The sequence below is a fragment of the Rattus norvegicus genome, chromosome X (genome assembly GCF_021556685.1).
Source record: "Rattus norvegicus strain SHRSP/BbbUtx chromosome X, alternate assembly SHRSP_T2T, whole genome shotgun sequence".
Lineage (NCBI taxonomy): Eukaryota > Metazoa > Chordata > Mammalia > Rodentia > Muridae > Rattus > Rattus norvegicus.
The window spans coordinates 93,412,172-93,435,151 of NC_141554.1; positions in this window are offsets into that span (position 1 = coordinate 93,412,172).

The following is a 22,980-nucleotide window of genomic DNA, read 5'->3' on the forward strand; positions in this document are numbered from 1 at the left end:
ATGTGAATGTAGTATGTCAGCCAGAGTCCCACCAGCTGCATAGACAGCCTGCAGTAGAAGCCACCACAATGTGTAAATATGTGGTCATCAGGTGGAAGAGAAAGAGAAGTGGAGCATCTTGAGCATTTTAATGAAAGATGAAACTGGAGACTCCACGGTGGAGAAGAGTAGCCTGTTTTGAGTGGCCAGCTCTGCTACCTGGTGCCTCCGATTTCACTCTGAGATGCTGCTGAGGGCCATGTATATGTCAGTGGCTACATATTGGCAGAAGTCATTATCAACATCTATGGCTCATGTTGATACTAAACAATGTGAGGATGTCCCTAGTCAGCTCAGTCTCTGTGGAACACCTGATATTCAGGGGCTGTAAAGAACTGGCTCTAACCCTCACTGGATATAGTGATATGGACAGTTGGCACCATCTGTCATATCTAGTAGCTCTCTGAAAAACATAGAGATCCATGTACCTTGCCCAGGAAGCACAGTAAATGTGGCTACAGAGTAAGGAGTTTGTGAAAGCTAGCCTTGGCCATCACCAGCTGTAGCACTTTTGTGAGTAGTCCCTGAAACTCACCTAGAGCACCCTAAAGTGGATTCTGGTAGTAGGGGCACAGGTGAGCCAGCCCCAAAGCTAAAAGTGCAGAAGAGCTTCCCCTGTGTCTCTCCAGCTCAGCACTCAGAAGGAAAGGCCTTGTACCTCCCCTGCACAATAGGGCCGACATTGGTAAAGCAGTGTAGACCACCCAGCCCCTTAGACAAGAGCCTCATTTGCTCTGATATGGCAAGGTTACAGAGGTAATGCACTATCTCTTCACTTCCTAAGCCGTTGAGAATGATTGGTCCTAGGGACATGAGAGTAGTTAGCTGACCTTGTCCCTTGAAGGTTGCAGCACTCAGCAGAATGATGCACCTTGCTCAGGCAACACAGTAGAGCTGTTCTTGATGTTGAAAGAAAGGGTAAGCCAGCCTTGAGGGTATGAGAGTGAGAAAGCTGACCCAGCCTCTCACAATCTGCAGCATTTGGGAGACTGTGTCCCTTACTTTGACAGGGTAGGACAGTGGAGCTGGAGCTGGATACTTGGGTCCAAGTGAGCTTGCCCTGAGGATATGAGAGCAGGAAAGCTAACCCTGCCTCCTGCTGCTGGTGGCATTGGGTGTCCTAGCCAGAACAGTGATGAAGTCCTCATTCTGGTGGAGTGGATAAGGAATAGCCAATGAGCTGATCGACTCTGCAACTTTCCAGATCCAAAGGCCCAGACCCTGGCCTTTCAGATAGCACGCCCCAAAATCTATATCATCTAAGAATGGCTGGGTTGCTTGAAAGGTCCAGTTAGGCTTACTGTTCCAAAGCTTCAATACCACCATGCCACATGACAACAAGGATAACAGGGAGGAGTCCCAATGAAGATCCAATATTGATGGTGTCATAAAAGCCACAGATCTTGAGCCAGACTCATTGCAGTATACATTTGTAAATGAAGGTGCATGGGCAAAGGACACGCTATGACATTATGCTTTGTTTTGTTGTTGTTTGGTCAGTTGGGGTGTGTGTGTGTGTGTGTGTGTGTGTGTGTGTGTGTGTGTGTGTGTTTATTTCAAGGGGTTGCAAGAAACACAAATCAAATTCTCTTCACTGAAACTACTAGCTACTTCAAAGTAGATAGTACAAAACAAAAATCAATATTGTATCATGTTGGTAATGTTAGAGATAAGTGTCACCCTCATAGTTCTGAAGCACAAATGGTTGATTTTTTTCTTCTATAAAGCAAAATCTATCTTGAAAAATGACAGGGAAAACCATAAACTACATCCATTTGTTGTCCCATTGGAAGTAGTAATACATGTGATGTATTTACCATTATGACATAAAAGACTTCATATTCATATAATGTATGAGAAATTGATCAAAATCTTTGGACTTACCAGGGATATAAAATAGTATGGTATTATCCCAAAGATATCACCCTTCAATATTTCATCTTGTCTGGAAATACCTTAACTTCCTTTATATTATGCAATATATTACACCAATCCACTATACACACTTGTTAATCACTACAAATGATTAAGACATTTCAAGTAAGTCTCTGTGTGGTGGTTTGAATAGAAATGGCCCCTGAAAGTCTTATATGTTTGAATGCTTTGCCCATAGAAAATGGCATTATAAGGGGACATGGCCTTGTTGGGGAAAGTATGATTTTTTTTAAGGAAGTGTGTCCCTGTGGGCATGGGCTTTGAGGTCTTATATGTTCAAGATAGGCCTTGTGTGGCGGTCTCCTGCTACTTCCAGCATATCAAGATTTAGCACTCTCGGCTCTGTGAATCACCATATCTTCCTGTATACCGGCGTACTTTCCACCATGATAAGAGATTAAACCTCTGAAATTGTAAGTTTCCTCAATTAAACAATTCTCTTTAGAAGAATGATGTCTCTTCACAGTAACAGATACACAAATGTCAAAATTTTTTAGGCCTGAAAAAATTGCAATTATCTTATGGATATTTAAATATTTGATAATTCAATACTCTGTATTTAGTTTAATACATAACTTGAATTTTATTTATTTATTTATTTATTTATTTATTTATTTACTTTTACACTCCAGATATTATTCTCCTCCTGGTCCACCCCCAATGGTTCCATATCACATACTTCCTCCCTACCCCCTGCACTATTCCTGCCCCCATCTCCACAAGGTTGTCCCTACCTTACCCACCCCACCTAGCCTCTTAAATCCCTGGGGCCTCCAGTCTCTTGAGGATTAGGTGCATCTTGTCCGACTAAACCCAGACCTGGGAGTCCTCTGCTATATATGTGTTAGAGGCCTATCTCAGCTGGTGTATGCTACCTGGTTGATGAACTAGTTTCTAAGGGATATCAGGGATTCAGGTTAATTGAGACTGCTGTTACTCTGTTATCTCCCTCCAGCTTTTCTTTAATTGAACCAGAGTGGTCAGCATCTTCTGTTTGTTGTTTGGGTGCATACAACGTGAATTTTAAATTGTTGTAGTTAAATATTTTTTATGTTGAATCCTGAATCCTGAGAGGTTTCATACATTTGTATTTATCTCCTCAGAAAGATCTTCTCTTGCTTCCCCCTAATTCCAGAAAACTCTTGAATTTTTTACAGAACTGTGGGAACTATACACTGAATCATACCTATAAAAACAAAGAAAAAGCCTGCATGTTTCACTTCTTAAACCTAAACACTAAACAGAAAGCACATATAGTATGCTGTTGGGAACTGGAGGCTGCATATTTCCAAAGGGGAAAATAATTCTCTTCCTCTATATGAGATGTAATTATTTATATAATGTTTTTTGAGATACTCCAATCAAATGGATTCTACAACATGCCTATGCTGCAAAGCAATGTTCCTGCTTCCTATGTCATAGGTTAGAGTGTTATTGTTGAGAAATAATAACACAGAATTTATGGTGACAGAAAATTTCTCCCATTCCATGTTTTTGACAACGGTATTTTTAGCTATTTTTTGGAAATTTATCTTTTCAAGTTTATAAAAATTTCTGCTCTCTCTGTGTCACAGAGAGAGAGAGAGAGAGAGAGAGAGAGAGAGAGAGAGAGAAACACACACAGAGAGAGAAACAGAGAGAGAGAGAGAGAGAGAGAGAGAGAGAGAGAGAGAGAGAGGACTGCACGTGTACTGGTGACTTTTCAAATTACCCTTGTTGCACAGAACACATGAAACTCAATAAGGATGACCAAAATGTGAATGCTTCACTCATTCTTTAAAAGGGGAACAAGAATACCCTTGGGAGGGAATAGGGAGGCAAAGTTTAGAACAGAGGCTGAAGGAACGCCAATTCAGAGCCTGCCCCACATGTGGCCCATACATATACAGCCACCAAACTAGATAAGATGAATGAAGCAAAGAAGTGCAGGCTGACAGGAACCAGATGTAGATCTCTTTTGAGAGATACAGCCAGAATACAGCAAATACATAGGTGAGTGCCAGCAGGAAACCATTGAACTGAGAATGGGACTCCCGTTGAAGGAATCGGAGAAAGGACTGAAAGAGCTGAAGGGGCTTGAGACCACATATGAACAACAATGCCAAGCAACCAGAGCTTCCAGGGACTAAGCCACTACACATGGACTGACCCTGGACTCTAACCTCATAGGTAGCAATGAATAGGCTAGTAAGGGCACCAGTGGAAAGGGAAGCCCTTGGTCCTGCCAAGACTGAACCCCCAGTGAACGGGATTTTGGGAGGAGGGCAGTAATGGGGGGAGGATGGGGAGGGGAACACCCATATAGAACGGGGGAAGAGGGGTTAGGGGGATGTTGGCCCGGAAACCGGGAAAGGTAGTAACAATCGAAATGTAAATAAGAAATACCAAATTTAATAAAGATGGAGAAAAAAAGACAGTAAAAGGAGAGTTGCAAGTGGTTTAAAGGCATCTGACAAGTATGTTGGAAAACAGAATTAGGTCCTCTGGTAGAAACAGAAGCATTCCTCACTGTTATGCCATCTTTCTAATTCCCAGTGATATTTTTATGGATGTTTCATCAGCTTTTATGATTATGCTGGGAATTAAAAAATATATTTACTTGAGAAAACACATATGTGTTCCAAGCACAATTTTTTTTTAAAGGTTCAGAGGTTCAGTTTAATATCTTCAAGGTGGGAACATAGCAGTGTCTAGACAGGCATGGCACAGGAGGAGCCAAGAGCTCTACATCTTCATCTAAAGGAAGCCAAGGAGCAGACTGTCTTCTAGTCGGCCCACCCCCACAGTGACACACTTCCTCTAATAAGGGCACACCTATTCCAACAAAGCCATACTTCCTAATAGTGCCATTCCCTGGGACAAGCACATTCAAACCACCACATATATTCAGGCAAAACACTCACAAAAAAAATAAATAATTTTTACTCTTTAAAAATAACTTTCATACTTCTCTATGACATGCTGTCTTTTTTTCTTTTACATAATTCTTGTCTGTGTTCTGCTTACGTAATATTTAGGTACTTTGGGTTTTTTTTGTTTGTTTTTGCTTGTTTTTTTGCTTGCAATTTTTTTCTTCTATATTTCATCACAATGTTTAGTTCCTAATTTATAAAGGAAGAGAAAACGAACAATTTCTTCACAAGTCTAGATACTATGCTCCTAACTACTTACACGATTTTTATATTCCTTTTCTGCATCTAGCAAGTATATACAATCTACTAATACAAATCTTTTATTTCTTTCCTATCAATATTCAGCTAATCTCTGTCTCCCATTTAATTGTAACTTTCAGAATCATAACAGCAACATAGAAGCCATAGTCTGTTAACAAGGATCATTGAGTTATTAAAGATGTTCATGAAATGCTTCAAGTATTTCAAGTCAATTACAATGTAAATTCAAGCTCACAATTTTTATCGTGATGAATTATCTATTTACATCTACTTAAAAGTAAAACAAACTAGGGAGAGATTTTGAATTTCATCCAAGACCTTATGTCCTTTAGTGGATAGTCACATGAGTTTGGGTTTGCAGTTTCAATTTTACTCTTGAATAGCAGTGTGCCAGGTTTGGCACTGGGAGTTCTCTGGACTGGAAATAAGCAATTGTTTAGAATTTGAATCACAAAGCATTTTGTCTGAAGAAATAGTTTACCACAGGCATCCTTTATAGTTACCAGTGCCTGCTTATAACAAGAGGCACATGCGACAAGCACACTTTAATGATAGTTTTAATCATTGTATATCTTATTTTTCTATCTATCTATCATACATCTACATCTACATCTATATCTACATTTATCTATCTATGTATGTATCTATGTATGTATCTATGTATGTATCTATGTATGTATCTATGTATCTATCTATCTATCTATCTATCTATTTATCTATCTATCTATCTATCTATCTATCTATCTATCTATCTATCTATCTATCTGTGTTCCAAAATGTACTGGTGTGTAAGGGATATATTTATTCTATGTATACCTGGAAATTATGTAAAATTTACACATGTTGAAATGTGAAAATGAAATGAAAAAAATGTTTTCCATTTTACAGTTTTGGCTTCTTTATCAAACTTCAAGTGTCCATAGGTGTGTGGGTTTATTTCGTGGTCTCTGATTTGATTGTACTGATGAAGATGTTTGTTTCTTTATCAATATCACACAGTTCCTTCATTCTCTCACTATTTCTCTCTAGTACAGCTTGAGGTCAGGAATGGTGATACCCCTGGAAGTTCTTTTATTACTCATGATTGTTTTGTTTTGTTTTGTTTTGTTTTGTTTTTGTTTTTGTTTTTACATGTGAGGTTGAAAATTGCACTTTCAAGGTCTATAAAATTTTGTGTAGAAACTTGATAGGAATTGCATTAAATGTATAGATTGCCTTTGATAAGATGACCACTAATCCTGCCTAGCCATGAACATGGATGATCTTATTAACTACTGATATCATCTTTAGTTTCTTTCTTCAGGGACTTGAAGTTCTTGTCATACAGATCTATCACTTGCTTGGTTAGAATTATAGCAAGATATTTTATAATATTCATGACTACTGTAAATGATATCATTTCTGTAATTTCTTTCTCAGCCCCATTGAACATTTGTATAAAGGAGGGCTACTGATTTCTTTTCTTCTTCTTTTTATTTTCTAAATACTTGCATTTTATTCTCTTAGCCTTTCAATTTTTTTAAATTTCTTTTTTCAAACAAATACACTTTTACATGAAGAATTCATGATGTAACCATCACATGAAAATGCTTGTGATTCATAAGTTACTTGAAGGTCAATATTTAATTATTTTTCTGATTTTTTAATTCTTTGATCTTTTTTATAGTCCAATCTTTGTCCCCCTCTCAGTCAACCCTCCTTCAATTCTGCATTCCATAGCTACTCCCTACCATCTCATAAAAGGTTGTCCCCACAGCCCTAACTACCCATCTCCACCTCACTAGACCTTCCTACTCTTTGAGATCTCAAGTCTCTTGAGATTTAAGAGTATCTTCTCTCATCGAGTCAAGACACAACAGTTCTCTGCTATATTTGTCTTCTTACTGCATGACATTTTATCTAAGTTTCCTCCTTTGAGTCCTGAGATTCTCTTCCTTCCCAGGCTGCTTGATGAATATGAAGTACCTTCCCTGTCTCTTCTGATTAATTTTCATTGAAAGTCTATTTTACTCAATATTTGAATGGCTACTACAGCTTGTTTCTTGGGTCCATTTGCTTGTTAAACTCTTTTTCCAGTTCTTAACCCTAAAGTAATATCTGTCTTTATTACAGAGTTGTGTTTCCTGTATGCAGCAGAGTAATGATTCCTGTTTTTGCGTCCATTCTGTTAGCCTATGTCTTTTCTCTTGGAGAATTAGGTCCATTGATGTCGAAAGATATTAATTATCAGTGATTACTGTTTTTGTTATTTTTATTTTGTTGGGGTGTGTGTGTGTGTGTGTGTGTGTGTGTGTGTGTGTGTAAGTTTTCCTTTTTTTGTGCAGACATAAATTATGTATTCTTAGGTGTAGTTATCCTCCTTGTCCTGGAATTTTCCTTCTAGAATGTTCTGTACAGATTGATTTCTGTATAGATCCTGTTTTAATTTGAATGTCTTAAAATATCCTGTTTTCTCCATCTATGGTCATTGAGAGTTTTGGTCATATAGTAGCAAGAGTTGGCATCTTTTATTTTATAGAGTTGTAAGATATCTGTCCAGGCCCGTCTATCTTAGAATCACTGTTGAGAAGTCAGGTATAATACTGATAGGTCTACCTTTGTATGTTACCTGCACTTCTTCCCCTCCTGCTTTTAAAATTTATTTGTTCTATAGATTTTGTGTTTTGATTTTTATATAGCAAAAGGATTTTTTTCTATTCCATGAAAACTGGTGTTCTATAAGTGTCTTGCATGTTCATAGTCACCTCTTTCTTTAGGTTGGTAAAGTTTTCTTCTGTGATGGTTAGGACAAAAACGGCAACCAACAGATTGGGAAAAGATCTTTACCAATCCTACAACAGATAGAGGCCTTATATCCAAAATATACAAAGAACTCAAGAAGTTAGACCGCAGGGAAACAAATAACCCTATTAAAAAATGGGGTTCAGAGCTAAACAAAGAATTCACAGCTGAGGAATGCCGAATGGCTGAGAAACACCTAAAGAAATGTTCAACATCTTTAGTCATAAGGGAAATGCAAATCAAAACAACCCTGAGATTTCACCTCACACCAGTGAGAATGGCTAAGATCAAAAAATCAGGGGACAACAGATGCTGGTGAGGATGTGGAGAAAGAGGAACACTCCTCCATTGTTGGTGGGATTGCAAACTGGTACAACCATTCTGGAAATCAGTCTGGAGGATCCTCAGAAAATTGGACATTGAACTGCCTAAGGATTCAGCTATACCTTTCTTGGGCATATACCCAAAAGATGCCCCAACATATAAAAAAGACACGTGCTCCACTATGTTCATTGCAGCCTTATTTATAATAGCCAGAAGCTGGAAAGAACCCAGATGCCCTTCAACAGAGGAATGGATACAGAAAATGTGGTACATCTACACAATGGAATATTACTCAGCTATCAAAAACAACGACTTTATGAAATTCGTAGGCAAATGGTTGGAACTGGAAAACATCATCCTGAATGAGCTAACCCAATCACAGAAAGACATACATGGTATGCACTCATTGATAAGTGGCTATTAGCCCAAATGCTTGAATTACCCTAGATGCCTAGAACAAATGAAACTCAAGACGGATGATCAAAATGTGAATGCTTCACTCCTTCTTTAAAAGGGGAACAAGAATACCCTTGGCAGGGAAGAGAGAGGCAAAGATTAAAACAGAGACTGAAGGAACACCCATTCAGAGCCTGCCCCACATGTGGCCCATACATATACAGCCACCCAATTAGACAAGATGGATGAAGCAAAGAAGTGCAGACTGACAGGAGCTGGATGTAGATCGCTCCTGAGAGACACAGCCAGAATACAGCAAATACAGAGGCGAATGCCAGCAGCCAACCACTGAACTGAGAATAGGACCCCCGTTGAAGGAATCAGAGAAAGAACTGGAAGAGCTTGAAGGGGCTCGAGACCCCAAAAGTACAACAATGCCAAGCAACCAGAGCTTCCAGGGACTAAGTCACTACCTAAAGACTGTACATGGACTGACCCTGGACTCTGACCTCATAGGTAGCAATGAATATCCTAGTAAGAGCACCAGTGGAAGGGGAAGCCCTGGGTCCTGCTAAGACTGAACCCCCAGTGAACTAGACTGTTGGGGGGAGGGCAGCAATCAGGGAGGGTTGGGAGGGGAACACCCATAAGGAAGGGGAGGAGGGAGGGGGATGTTTGCCCGGATACCGGGAAAGGGAATAACACTCGAAATGTATATAAGAAATACTCAAGTTAATAAAAAAAAAAAAGAAAGAAAATATTTTCTGTACCTTGGAGCTCTGACTCTTCCCCTTCTTCTATTTCTATTATTCTTAGGTTAGATCTTTTCGTAGTATCCCAGATTGTATGGATATTTTCTGTCAGGAATTGCTTATATTTAACACTTTCTTTGATGCACCAATTTCTTCTTTTGTATTTTCCACACCTGAGATTCTCTTTTCCATCTCCTTTGTTATGTTGGTGATTCTTACATTTGTTGTTCCTGTTCTCTTCCCTAGAATCCTAGGGAATCCACTTTAGGATTTCTCAGTTTATTCTTCTATCCTCACATTCAGGTGTTAGAGTTTTCTTTATATTGTTCACCTGTTTAATTTTATCTTCCTGTATATCTTTAAGGATTTTTTTTTCCTTTTTAAAGACATCGACCTGTTTGATAGTATTGCATTTTCCTATGTTTCTTTAAGGGACTTATTCTTTTTCTCTTTAGGGGCCCTTATTATCTTTATAAGATTGAATTTAAAGTCATTTTCTTGTGCTTTGGTCATATTAGGATATCCAGAGCTTGCTGTTATAGGGCACCTGTGGTCTGAAGTTGTTATATTGTTTATAGTTTTGTTCATTGTATTATTTCAATAGCCTTTAGCATTTGTATGGTTTGGACCCTGGATATTCCTGTTGTAGTAGATATTGGGAGGGGGATCAATCTCAACGGTGCTGCTGTGGCAGGCCTCTGATGGGAATCCTTTTTCTTTATGGGTCTGTATATGCAGGTCTCTATGATTCAATACTCAATCTCTGTGGTTTAGGAGCCACAGCTCTCCTGAAAATGGGAGGTGACTGTGGGACAGTAGACTGCCCAGGGTTGCTTGGCTTGGCCCAGAGGACTCAGCTAGCAGGGAATGGAAGCTAACATGTAAGGCTCAGGAGCTGTAGGTCTGATGATGCTGGGAGAAAAGATTGCAGGTGCATGGAGGTCTTCCCAGGATAGCATTTAACCCAGGGCAGTTGGCTTGTTCCAGAGGACTTCATACATATATCTTTTAATTTAAATTTATTTTTGTCATTCTGATTCATTAAGGAAATGAGAATTTGAAGTGATAAAACAAAACAACTTTTTAATTTAGAATACATGTTAACTGTGTAAAGTTGTGTAACAATGCAAATTAATATTTTAATAAAAGAATATTATGCAATAACCTAGTCTATGGCTATAGAAAGAAACCATCACCTTCCATATTTCATGAATCTTGCTTAAAATATTGAATCATTCTGAGATATTCCTTTTGGTGGGAATCCTTTAATATTTTTTGTGATAGTTGAAAGTGTCAGATTGTAATAACAGCAATTTTTGTTTTCGTATGACTGAAAGTTAGCAAATATAATTTTTTAAATCTTCTTTTTCATAAAATACAGTTTTACTTCACATATGTAATTTGAGATTATAGAAATAACTCCAGAATGAATGCTTTCCCTTGATAAAAACTGAGCTTTGATCTCTGTTCTCCATTTTTATTGCAGAAGTCTCACTTATTTTCCTGGTTATTAGATGTGCATATGCACATAACTATCTCATATTTTGCTTTTACTGAACAGTATCAATAGCCTTTAATAGAATATCATCTACAAAATCTGATATGACTATAAGCAAATGTTTATTTAATGAGATATCCGTAGATGCAATTCTGATTTTAATTCAAAATGTCATGCAAAATTATTAATGCTCCTTTTGATTTTTAGCGTTCAAGAATACTCTTGGGAAGTTTTTTCTTAACACTTTTATTGTAACAAAGTTAGGAAATAGATTTTTGGGGGGTGCTGCTTTTCTCTCATTAGATATTATTTCTACTCTGGTTCTCTTTCCTATTGCCTTTCATTAACACCTTTTCTGCTTTTCACACCTGTGAGCTTTTATCTACCAAAGATTCTCCTACCAATATAAAAAAGATATTTCATTATCATTAACACTTTGGTGTAAATACATTTAATGGGTTGCCTTTCCCCATAAAACTATTATACAGAAGAAAATTTGAAAAGAACCATTTAAATTGAAAAAAAAAAAAACTATTAACCAAGAAACTCTGAAACTCCTGCAGGGTAAGCCACCTCTGATGCTGCTTACATTAGCTAACTCATGTCTAGATCTGACCTCCAGAGCTTGAAAAGCAAGTCATATTTTTCTGAGGTTTGTGTTTACAAGAAACACTAAAGCCGTTTCGGAGAGAGTTAGAAAATGGGGCAACATTTGTATCAGCTGCTGCTTCAGTTTATACCCAGAGGACCTTCCAGAGTAGCCTGGAAGCAGCAGGCAGCAACTTAGACTCATGGTCTCTGTCTCTGTCTCTATGTGGGAAGTTAGTCTTTTCACCCTTTCTAGCAGCAATGTGACCAAATCTGTCCAAAGAGTTACAGCTGTTTTTCCTTGTTTTTTTTCCTTTTTGCTGAAGGCAATAAACTGACAGACTACATGTTTTGTTTTGTTTTCTCCTGACACCCAGCAAATGTTTAGGCTGGAAACCTTCCCTGAATGACAGAGTGCCAGCTTTGAAAGAAACATTTCTATGAAATATGTGTCCCGGTGGAATGGGTCTGGTTTGCACATTGAAACACTGTGTCCCTCACCTATAAACAACAGCTCATTTTGGCCTCAAACACTCTCCATCACATAGATGTGTAGTCTTAATACTACAAAACAAAGATATGTTTTCCATATGCTTGAATTACTGTTCTTTCTTTTTTAATATCTTTCCACTGCTTGGTGTGGACCAAATTAGGAAAAGACACAATAAATTCAAATACAAATCAATAAGGTAAAACGATAAATTTAAGTAGGAAAGCCAAAACTCTTACAGCATTTTACATAAAGTATTTTATCATTTTTAACTGTTTAGTTTATGTTCATATAAGCTTAATTTTGTGGCATGATCCACAATACCAAACAAAAGTATTTAGAGATTTAAAATTAGTGACAGATTTTATAGCATCTATAAATTAAGAAGCATTCTTTTTGGTCTGTAACATTCCGGACTTAGTTCAGTTACTGAGTAAGTTAGCTGACTCAATTTCTTAATTTTTCTTTTTTGCCACAATTTGTCAGAGAGGTAGGGTAGGTCACGTTTTATGCCTATCTAAAGGACTTCCCTAGAGCACTAATATGAGCTACAAACTGATTTTATAATCATAACATCACAGAAAACTGTATAGTTTGATATAGTACTAGAATCATCTGCTCTTTTTATCTTAAGTCTCAGTAGCCATTTGCAATAGCATATTTAATTTACTTTTATCAGTAGTTTGAGAGTGTCATACTACTTGTTTTATCCATATTTACCCTCTCTTCCACCACTAGGCACAGTCACCCACTTATGTATTTTCATCTTGATTCAAGGTAAATTCATGTTACCCAAATAATCTTGCATGCGTGGACTTCTACTGAGGCATGGTTGGCTTATTAGGGGCTACAATCTTAGAGAAACTCACCATTCCTCTCCTAGAAGCATATAATTGCCAATAGTTCCCCATCTAGATGGTATAACTTCAGGCCCAGCTGCTCTCTTCATGTTGAGATTTGATCTGGTTTGAATTTGAGCAGGTGTCTTCATAATTACTGAGTTCATATTTGTGGCTGCTCTACTGTGTCCAAAAGATGCTATTTCCTTGTAGCTATTGACCACCTCTTTATCTTATACATTTTCTGTCCCCCTTTTCTCAGTTAGCACTGAATCTTGGGAGACAGAGCATGTAAGATTTGGGGAAGTTTTTAAACATATTGGCAAAATAATCCAAGAAAAGTAACTCATTCATATAATTTGGTCTTTTATTTGTTAACCTCATCGGTTGTTATTGCCCAACTGTATGATAACTCATTTTATGTATATGCATGAATGTATTTTAGAAAGCTTTTACTATAGTAAGAAATACATTTTTGAAATACCTTAGTGTTATTTATGCTTCCCAGCTTTTTCTTCTACCTCTTTTCTATTGCTATAATTTACCTTTGTGTTCCATATTTCCTTTGTTAACATTAACATTTCATGCAATCATGTACTTTCTTCTCTTGAAAGCCTTTCATCATAATCCCATTGTAATTTCCTTACGTATATGGGTATTCTGAATTAAATATACAAACCTAAACCTTTTACAAACTAATATTCACTTGCAGTGTTTGCTTTTCTGGGTCTAGGTCATGTTATTCAGTAAAATTCTCCATTCCTCTATAATTTCAGATTCAAATTTTATAATTTAATTTTTGTAACAGCTGAATAATATTCCATTGTGGGAATACACAATATATGCATTAGCCATGCATTGATTGATGGACATCAAGTCAGTTTGGTGCTTATTGTGCATAGAACATCAAACAACATAGGTGAGTTAAATATTCCTACAGTGAGATACTGAGTCATTTATAGTATATGCCCAAGAGTGATATAGCTGAGTCTTGTGGAAGATACATTTCCAGCACATAAGGACCTGTCACACTAATTTTCTTACTACCTCCACAAGTTTTTACTTTCAGTAGAAGTGAATAAATAGTTCCCCAGCATCACATTTCAGGTGTTCTTTCAATCCTAGAGTCCTTCAGATTGAGGTAAGATGAATTATTGAAGTAGTTATAATTTGCATTTGCCTGATGCCTAAGAATGTCTAACTGTTTTTAAAATGGGCTTGAATCAGAACCTTAACACTATTATGTCAATGATGTGCAAATTTTATATTTTATTTTTAATTGACTTATACAAATTGCATATATGTGACAAAATTATGATGTGTAGAATACATGTTTTATTGCACATATGTATGTATATTTATTCATGGCAAAAGTAGGAGATTAACATCTAGCATTAATCAGTTCTTTGAAGTAAATGATGTTTCTATGTTCTTCTCTACCTATGAATAAATACATTTATCAAGAAAAAAATCAATAATTTGAATAACATTTTTCAGAGGACATTGGCCTTGAATTTTCATTTATTAAAACTGGCAAGTATTTATGTATATATGTGGTTATTAGGCAAAAGAGTCAAAATACCCACAATACAACTCACAGACCATATGAAACATAAGAAGAAAGAAAGTCACATTTAAGTGTGTTTGCTACAGTCCTATTTTAGAAGGGGGAACAAAATAATCACAGGAGGAAGAAGGAAAGAGGGACCTGAAAAGAGAGAGAGAGAGAGAAGAAAAGGGGGTAGGATCAGATGTGGGGGGAGACATGGGAGAAGTAGAGAAGGTCAGGAAATTGGAGGTGTGTAGCAGTAGCAGATGGGGAACTGGGGAGAGCCAATAGAATGCAAAAAATGCTAGAGCCTCCCAGGACCCAACAGGGATGACATTGCAGAAATGCCAAGCAAAGTCAAGAAAGAGCCTGTAGAGACCATATCCAGAGGTTAGGCATTGCCCCCATTTGAGGGATGGGACCTCCCGCCCATCTCAAAAATACTAACCTAGAGTTGCTCCTGTCTGAAGAAAATTCAGGAACAAAGAGTGGAGGATAAAATGAAGGAAAGGCCATCCAGAGACTGCCTTACTTAGGGACCCATCCCTTCTGCAGGCTCCAAACCCAGGCACTATTGCTAATATCAAGAAGTGCTTGCTGAAAGGAGCATGATATAGCTGTTCTGAGAGGCTCTGGCAAGGCCTAACCAATATAGATGAAAATGCTTACCCCCAGTGAACTAGACTGGTGGGGGGAGGGCGGCAATGGGGGGAGGGTTGGGAGGGGAACACCCATAAGGAAGGGGAGGGGGGAGGGGGATATTTGCCCGGATACCGGGAAAGGGAATAACACTCGAAATGTATATAAGAAATACTCAAGTTAATAAAAAAAAAAAAGAAAATGCTTGCAGTCATCCATCTCTGACATAGCCTGACCAGTAAGTACATATGCTAATATTCACAGCCAACCATTGGGCTGAGCATAAGAACCCCAGTGGAAGAAATATCGGAAGGAGTGAAAGAGCTAAAGAGGATTATAACCTTATAGGAAGAACAACAGTATCAACTAACTGGGCTTCATTGCTCCCAGAGACTAAGACATCAACCAAAGAGCATACATGGGCTGGTCTGTGGCTCCAACTATATATGCAGCATAGGATTACCTTCTCTGGATGAAGTGGGAGGGGATGTGTTTGGTCATGTGGAGGATTGACGCTCCAGAAAAGGGGAATGCTACAGGGATGAGGTGAGATTAGGAGGGTGATGGAGGGGAAAGGGGTGATGGAGTGGATGGCTCACAGAGGGAGAACATTTGAAATGTAAATAAATAATAAAAAGAGACTAATATCCATGAGAATTACATATAAACTATTTGTTAAATTAAAAAAAGTAATTCCATTTAATATACCTCAAATTTTGAGATCATAGAGAAAATTAAAGATTCTGGAAAATACATAATGAGGAGACAATAATAGTTTTACTGAAGGCTACCTAACATTTGATGGTTTTCTCTGAGACCAATGGTAAAACTATCCTGTACTTTATTAAAAAAAAAGCACTTAATTATGAATTAATAAGTGAAAGATCTGAAGGACAAGAACTTCAAGTTTCTGAAGAAAGAAATTAGAGAAGATATCAGAAGATGGAAAGATCTCCATGCTCATAGATAGGTAGAATTTACATAGAGAAAATGGCCATTCTACCAAGAGCAATCTACAGATTTAATGCAACCTCAATCAAAATTCTGTTGAGAGCTCTTGGTGCTGCTTCAAGGATATTGTTGAAAACATTTGCAAAGAAGTAGGCTCAGGTAAGAATTTGACACTGGGCTAGAACAAGCAAGTAGGTTAAAACTAAATATGGCTGAGGAATGTGCTCCTTGTATTTTGATCATGTTGATAAGTCTCTGAATACAGTGGCCATGGGTCCTTTGTTTATACCTTACTTGTTCTTTGACTACATTGATCATGCCTTTGAACTGACCTTATTCTTTGAATGTACGTAGAATGATATAAAAGCAGACTGGGAAAAAAAAGTTAAACTTGCTTTAGCGATTGTTGGAGACATACTATAGTATTATCTAATTGTTTTTTCTTTCCTTAATCTTCAATCCCTCCCTTGTGACTTTGTTGACAGACTGACTGAACTTGGTCACAATTCCAACACACTTTTCATAGACCTCGAAAGAACAATTCTCAACTTCAGATGGAAAAATAAATAACTCCTGATAGCAACAACAATCATGAATAATAAAAGAGGAGTCACCATCCCTGACCTCAAGTTGTACTACTGAGCAATAGTGATCAATACTGGGTGCTATTGATACAGAAACCAACATATTCATTAATGGAATTCAGTCAAAGACCCAGGAATTAACCCACACATATATGGACACTTGTTTTTTTTTTTATAAAAGATCTAAACCATACAATGGAAAAAAGACAGCATCTTCAGTAAATGGTGCTGGTCTAACTGAATGTCCACATATAGAATAAGGCAACTAGTTCTATCCTTATTAGCCTTAACAAAACTCAAGACCTAGTGGCTGAAGTACTTCAACATACAACCAGTACACTAAATTTCATAGAAAATAACTTGGGAAACAATTTTCTGAACTGAATACCAATGGTTCAGACAATAAGATAAACAACTGAAATATGGGACCTCATAAAACTTCATAGCAAAGGCAAAGGACCTTACCAATATATATTTATTTTTTTAAAATACTATTTCTTGAATTGAATGTAAATTTTATTCAATGTACTTTGACCATATTCACCCTCCCTACTGATCTATCCTTTGTACTCTCAGGTTTCTACCCACTTCACTTTCAATTTTAGAGGGGGAAATAATGGAATACGAATGATGTGTATGTTTTAATTGAAACAAAAATGGAATGGGTTTTAATTCTTGAAGTATGCAAGTCAATAAAGAAAGAGGTAAGAAAGCAGAAAAATATCAATAAGGATGCTTGAAAAACAAAACTTGTAATACTTGTTTACCTAAAATGATACATGATACATATATGTGTCTACTATGCATATGTAAGTATAGTTCTTCAAATCCAACTTGTGTTACACAAATACTCGGATAACTTCCAGACACAGCAGGGAATATAAACACAGGAACTCATGGTAATAAGTGCAGCATGCACAAAACCCTTATAAACTCCAAGCAGAAAACATCCCAACATAGATGAAGTAAGAGAGTCACTAAATCATAACTCTACATGAGGGAAAGTCAGTTTTCTCCCTGTACAAAATTTAACAAAGAGATAAGGCAGAAAAGAAAGGATAAAGGAAAAGGATATTGGTATTAGTGATAGGTGGATAAGGCAGAAAACTAGTTGAAGATAAATTGTATCCCTTCGTGAACACTAGGAATCTAAAATTAATATATAAAATAAAAATATATGTAGGTACTTTTATAACTATATATATATATATGACAAAACAAAAATATGCAATAATTCTGAAGAATACATGAAACTTAGTTTGAAATCTCTTCTCTATTCTTGACTTTATAACAAAGGAACTGTCTAGCTTTTACAATCCTTCCTTACCCTTTGCCATGGGATTTTTCAAATATTAGTGAAGTGTTAGTCTTTGGTTCTCTGCATTTATTCCCATCTGTTGCTGGATGAAGCATCTCTGATGACAAGTAGGCTAGATGCCAAGCAATGAGTATTGCTGAATATTATTAGGAAACATTTTGTTGATTGAATCATTCTTAATAACATTCTGCTATACTCACAGATCAGTGGCTTGTTCAACTTCATGAGAGAAACTTCCTCTTGGTGTAGATGGAAACTAATGCAGAGACTTACAACTAGACAATCCTCAGACAGTGAGTACCCTCAGAATACAAGGTCATAAATGCAATGAGTCTGTCAATTTATTCCCCTCTTGGATCAGAGATCCCTTTGAAAGAGGACTCTGAATGAGTGTAAAAGCCAGAGAGGGTAGAGTACAATAAGCGGGAAATGTCCTTGTAAACAGCAGAAGAGATGCACATAGGAACTTACAAAGACAGAAGCAGTATTCCCTGGGCCTGCACAGGTCTGGACCAAATGGGCTCCTATTGCTAATATTTGAAGTGGACACAACCCAAATTCCTAAACAGACATGGCTTATCAAATTGTAGTAAGTAATCTCCAATGAATAATAATTTGCAAGTGAAAAATTTGATTTCTTTAATAAAATCTCACTGGATATTCCAACCACTCTGAAAGCCAGGCATCATGCCAAGCAATGATGATCCACACAAGATGGTATTACTCTTAAAATTCTTTCTATGTGTATTTTTAAATTTTTTATATTACCATACAGATCTGTTGCTTATATATGATGGCTTCAGATTTTGTGTTTTTATGTGATTTCTGTTGTAGTCAATGTGCCTCTATATGTGTTTCTTTGGCCAATTCTTTGGCTCTTCATTTTTTTCTGATTGTTTTTTAATATAAGTTTGTTTTACAATGATTTTTTTATTTTTAGATTCATGTTTGTTTTTTTTAATGAGATAGAACAAAAAAGGATGTGTATTTTGGTGAGTGAAGAAGTTAGAAACATTTGGGAGTAGATGTAGGAAAGGAAACCATAATTGGAATATATTGTATAAAAACTATCTCATCAGCTCATCTGCTTCTCCTAAGATGCCACAGTCCGAAAGCCTCCCAAGAGTTTCCCTGTACGCAGAGAAATAGGGAAGGGACCCTCCCAAATATTGCAGCAGCAGGGAACCGCAAGGGCTCCAGAGGACTATGGGCATATAACCCTCCAAGTCCCCTGCTTCCCTCCACCCAAATTCCACTCGGCTTCCAGCTTGTGTCTTCTGCTAGAGTAGATCACCAGCTTGTCTGCTCCTGTGAACAACATACCACAGTCTGGGGTCTCCCAGGAGTTCTGCTGCACCCCACAGTTTGAAAGCCTCCCAAGTCACCAGCAATAGGCAGGGCAACAGTTGACTGCTCCTCTGAAGACCAAACACCCTGAAATCTTCCCAGGACATCGATTGAAGCCAAGGAAAGAGATCAGTGGCCTGTCTGTCCATCAGAAGTCCCCACAGTCTGAAGTCTGGAGGTCTGCTATAGCCAGGGCCCACAGTCCTCCAAGGACTACAGCAACTAAGGGACACAGAAGATAGGCACACAGAGACACCCAGACCAGTGAAAACCAGAGACAACCAGATGGTGAGAAGCGAGCACAGCACCATAAGCAACAGAAGTCATTATACTTTGTCATCATCAGAACCCAGTTCTCTCACCATAACAAATCACCTGGAACCAAGAACCTGACCTAAAATCCTATATCATGCAGCTAATAAAGTTCTTTAAGGAGGATATAAATAATTCACTGAAAGAAATACAGGAAAACATGGGTAAACAGAAGCCCTTAAGGAGGAAACAAATAAATACCTTAAAGGAATACAGGAACATAGACATAGGTTAAGAAATTTCATAAAGCAGTGCAAGACCTAAAATTAGAAGTAGAATCAATAAAGAAAACCAAATGGAGGCAAGGCTTGAAATAGAAAACCTAAGAAAGAGAACTAGAATTACAGAAGTAAGCATTACCAACAGAATACAAGAGATATAAGAGCGAATCTTGGGTGTAGAAGATACCAAACAATGACTTTATGAAATTCATAGGCAAATGAACAGAACTGGAAAATATCATCCTGAGTGAGGTAAATCAATCAAACAAAGTATATACTCATTTATAAGTGGATATTAGCCAAAAGGCTCAAATTTTAGATGCCCAGAACATATGAAACTCAAGAAATCCTAATGCAGACCAAAATGCAGATACTTCACTCCTTCTTTAAAAGGGAACAAGAATACCCTGTTCAGAGCCTGCCCCACGTGTGGCCCATACATGTACAGCCACCAACTGGATAAGATGGATGAAGCAAAGAAGTGCAGCCTGACAGGAAATGGATGTAGATTTCTCCTGAGAGACACAGCCAGAATAAAGCAAATGCATAGGCGAATGCCAGCAGCAAACCACTGAACTGAGAACGGGACCACCGTTGAAAGAATCAGAGAAAGGACTAAAAGAGTTGAAGGGGCTTGAGACCCCATATGAACAACAATGCCAACCAGCCAGAGTTTACAGGGACTAAGCCACTAACCAAAGACTATACATGGACTGACCTTGGGCTCTAATTGCATAGGTAGCAATGAATAGCCTAGTAAGGGCACCGATGGAAGGGGAAGCCCTTGGTCCTGCCAAGGCTGGAATCCAGTGAACAGGGTTGTTGGGGAAGGTGGCAATGGGTGGAGAATTGGGAGGGAAACACCCATATAGATGGGAGGGGAAGGGGTTAAGGGGATGTTGGCATGGAAACCTGGTAAGGTAATAACATTGGAAATGTAAATAAGAAACACCCAATTTAATAAAGATGGGAAAAAAGAAGAGATTGACACAATGGTCAATGAAAATTCAAAATATTAAAAACTCCTAACCCAAAACATCCAGGAAAGTTAGAATATAATGAAAAGACCAAGTCTAAGAATAATTGGAGTCGAGGAGAATGAAGATTCACAACTCAAAATACCTGAAAACATCTTCAACAAAATCATAGAGAAAATGTTCCCCATCTAAAGACAGAGATATCCATAAAAGTTCAAGAAGCCTATGGAACACACAAAAAAAATGGAACCAGAAAAGAACATCCTCTTTTCACATAATTATCAAAATACTAAGCACATAGAACAAAGAAAGAATATTAAAAGCTGTAATAGACAATGACCACATAACATACAAAGGCAGAGCTATCAGAATTATACCAAATTTCACATAAGAGACAGGTCATTCCACAGTCCAAAATTCTGACGCTGAATTGTTCCTGTCTAAATCAACTACAAGGACAAAAATGAGAAGAGTCTGAAGACAAAGAGGTCTACTGATGGGACTAAATTTGGATACAGCTCAAGTGGAGGCTCCAAGGCCTGAAATTATTACTGATGCTATGATGTACTTACAGACAGGAGCCTAGCATGTCTGCCCTCCAAGGGGCCCAAAAAGCATATGAAAAAGTCGGAGGTAGATACTTACACCTAACCAATGAACAGAAGGTGGGGATCCTTGTGGTGGAATTACTGAAAAGCTGCAAGAAACTGAGGAGGAGGATGTCCCCATAGGCACACCAGCAGTCTCAACTAACCTGGACTACTGAGATCTCTCAGACACTGAGCCACCACCTAGGCAGCATACACCAGCTGATATGAGGCACCTGAAACACATGTAGCAGAGGACTGCCTGGTCTAGCCCCAGTGAGAAAAGATGCACCTAACCCTCGAGATATTTGAGGCCCCAATGAGTTTGGAGTTCTAGTGGAGTTGGGGCGGTAGGCAACATCCTCTTGGAGACAGGGAAAGAAATTATTTGAGGAGGAATAGTCAGAAGACAAACCAAGAGGTGGATAACAATTAGATTGTAAAAAAGAATACAGAATAAAAAAGACCATTTTCAATAATAAAAAAAGAAAATGTATTTTAAATGTTAATTATAATTCTTAATTTTAATTCCCAGTGTTATCTCAAATAAAAAGTTGATTATATTTTTACAACTTGAAGTGATCTCCTATAGAGATCAAGTGAATTAATACCTTTTTTCTTAAGGGATATTATTGTAAACCTGTCGTCACAATGTTATAAAATCCAATATTCATTAAACATGCAATTATTCACAAATTTTCTAATAATAAAACCAAACTCTCTTAATGATAACCAGTGCATAAATGACTGTGTTTAGAAGAAATATTCTTCATTTTTACCTTGATATATAAAAGAAGCAATTCCTTCCTATTTACCTGACTAATTTTTTATAATTTATATCCTGATCACTGTTCTATTGCTATGAAGAATGCAATAAGTCAATCAATGGAAAGCTTGTTTGTGGTTTCAAAAGTGAGACTATTATTTTCTTGGTGATAGCATGGAGATATGTAGTAGTACATGGTGTTTTAAAATCTAGCTGAGTGTTATATCCTGATATGTAGTCAAAGCCTAACACCAGTGACACATCTGATTCAAGGAAGACAAATATACTAATCCTTCTAATCCCATCAAAGAGTTTCTTTCCATGGTGACTAATATTTCAACTATATGAAACACATCACATTCTGATTATGTTTTCCTCTCTCTCTTTTGCTATATTGTCTCATTCTCACCTTCTATCCAGACCCTCACCCTTTCTTTCTTTCAGTGAAGATAATCAGGTATCTAGGGAATTGCATACAGGGAAGAAAAATAAAATCAGATAAGATAAATAACAAACAAATAAGTCAAAATATTAAATAAATAAATAATAAAAGAGCCAAAGGAGGGAAAAACAAAAGAAAAGCATATAAGCATGGATATACCTAAATTCATACACAAAGAAATCACATAAAGGCATCAAAATGAAAGCCATAATGTGTTCACAAAGTATATATAAGTTTAAAAATACCTTGACTTAACATTATAAAACAAAGAATTCCAAATATATTGTAGGCCTCCCCTTAAGAGTGGTTTGTTTCCCCAGTGATACCCCTAGGAAGAAAATTAATTTTCCATTTACAAGTTGCTATTAATTGGATATAGCTTCAGGGTTAGGGATGATAGTGTGTTCCTAATTCTTTCAGCTCAAGAACGCCAAATTTTGAAGATATGTACAGACCCTCTAAATGATGCTTT